Here is a 2,793-nt window from a genome sequence, read left to right on the forward strand (position 1 = left end):
CTTTTTTGACTTCAAGCCCTAGCTCCAATGAGGGGGATGATTCTTCGACTGTGACCATTTCATCAGATACCCAGAATAAGCTCGATGAATGTCTTAAAATATTTGGCATCGGAATTCCGAATTTAGCTCAGACTCCCGAGCAGTCTGATCGGCTATATGCCCTTTTACTCGACTTAGCCGATCGATCGGATGTTTCCCCTGGTATCAAATATTTTGTGTCAACCTTATCACTCCAACTTTCATCTTTTTTGGCTCGGCAGCAATCTTTAGGTGCCGAACTTGTAACTTTAGATCAACATTTTTATCGCGTTGATCATTTCAAGAAAAATATACCTGATATAGCAGCTCCGCATACTGAGGTGCATCGAGAGGATAAAGAATTAGCTGATCAAGAATCGGCTCTGCAAAAGCGAATCTCCTCACTTAAAGAAGAATTGGCAGCAGCCGAGTCCACTCTGGCGCATACCTCCGAGCGTCGACTTCAATTAAAAGATCAATTGAGATCTAAAAAGGAGGAAGGGATAAAGCTTAAAGAAGAACTTTCCCAACTTTACAAAGTGCATCCTCTGATGAAGCGCCGAAGGAAAGCTGCCGAAACTGCCCAAGCCAATCTTATAGCCGAATGGAATCAACTTAGAGACTTATTATCTTGATTCGGCTTGTAATATTTAATCCTGATTTTGATTATTTTCCCACATGGATGGGTAATATCTCTTTAAATACTTACCGTTGATTGGTTTTTCATTTTCTGACCCATCTCTGTTTTGCAAATAATACGCATTTCCTCTTGTAACTCGACTAACCTGAAATGGTCCTTCCCAATTTGGAGACCATTTCCCATACACTCGGTCTTTTTGACCGATCGGAAAAACCAGTCGAAGTACCAAATCACCAATGGCAAATGTCTTTGATCGGACTTTCTTATTATACGCATTACGTACTCGGCTCTGGTAAGCTTGCATATTATCTAAAGCTATCAACCGAGTGTCTGTCAGTTCTTCTGTTTTGTCTTTCATTAACTGACTATATTCATCGGCCGAAAGATTTTTTTGTTTTTCTATCCTTAAAGAAGGAACTGTTATTTCGGCTGGAATTACGGCCTCATGGCCGTAGACTAATTGGAATGGTGTCATCCCTGTTGCCGTTTTCACTGAGGTTCGGCATGACCATAATACTTCGGAAAGCTTTTCGTTCCATTTTCTTGGATGCTTTCCGATATGTCGTTTCATAAGGTTAACGACTATCTTATTTGCTGCTTCTACTTGCCCATTCGCTTGGGCATAATAAGGAGACGAATGGAGCAGCTTTATCTTTCGAGATTCAATGAACCGAACGAACTGTCCTCCTGTGAACATTGTCCCTTGATCGGTTGTAACGGTCTCAGGAATCCCAAAGCGATGAATTATATGATCTTCAACAAAATCAATAATTTTCTTTTGTGTAACCAACCGAGTGGGTTTGGCTTCCACCCACTTAGTAAAATAATCGATGGCTACTATTAGAAATTTGTGACCAGCCGATGAATTCGGCTGAATTTCTCCAATTAAATCAATGGCCCATCCTCGAAAAGGCCATGGTTTAATTATTGCGTACATCTCAGAGGCAGGAACCCTCTGAATCGGGCCATGAAATTGACATTCTTGGCAACCCTTGGCATACTCTATGCAATCTTGATGCATAGTTGGCCAATAATATCCTAGGTGCCGAATGGTCCATCTTAACTTTTTTCCTGCCATATGGGTTCCACATATTCCTTCATGTGTTTCCCCTATTACCAATAGAGCTTCTTCCGGCCCTAAACATTTCAATAAAACTTCTTCGGCTGTTCTTTTGTATAGTTGACCGTCTAATAAGCAGTAGCCGAGAGCCCTTCTTCGAATATTATAATCAACCCTTGTATTGGGATCCTCCAAATATTTAATTAATGATTTCCTCCAGTCATCTTTTACTTCTACAGGAGCTATGATCGGCTTTCGTATATGAACCGAAGGTAGCAGTCTCTTGTGTATTATTATTGACTCTGATTTCGGTTCTCTGTACCCTGAAGCCGATTGGGCCAATTCGTTTGCCCTTTCATTTTCTTGTCTTTTCAAATGTTCAAGTTCGGCTTCTCCGAAATTGCATAATAATTCTAATGTCTTTCTCAGATAATTTTGCAAATTTGGATTTTCACATCGGTATTTTCCTTTAACCTGCTTGATCACTAACTGTGAGTCACCGATGACTTTGATTGACTTAACTTTCAATTCTTGCAATATTTCAAGGCCGATTATCAAGGCCTCATATTCGGCTTGGTTGTTGGAACAGCCGAAATCCAATTTAAATGCAAATTGACAAATATAACCTTCAGGTGACTGTATCACTATCCCTACTCCTGCAGATTCAGTTGTTTTTGAACCGTCAAAGTATAATACCCAAGGTTGACAACCGATTACATTCTGTATCGGCTCCTCTATTTCTACACATGGGTGATCAGCCAGAAAATCAGCTATAGCCTGGCCTTTAATAGCTTTAGCAGGAACATTTAAGAGAGAACTCGGATAAAGCCAATATCCACTTCCCAATACGTCCTCGCAGCACTGGCTTGGATAACATATATTTTATCAAATCGGTCTTACATATCACCGATACTTCAATTGACAAAATATAATATCTCAATTTTGTGCATGCATAATATAAAGCTAAACATAATTTTTCTATAGCCGAGTACCGTTTCTCTGTATCTAGCAAACGTCGGCTTAAATAATAAATAGCTTGCTCTTCTTTCTCTTCATTTTCTTGAGCCAGCAAACA

Source organism: Ananas comosus, linkage group 3 (assembly GCF_001540865.1).
Source record: "Ananas comosus cultivar F153 linkage group 3, ASM154086v1, whole genome shotgun sequence".
NCBI lineage: Eukaryota > Viridiplantae > Streptophyta > Magnoliopsida > Poales > Bromeliaceae > Ananas > Ananas comosus.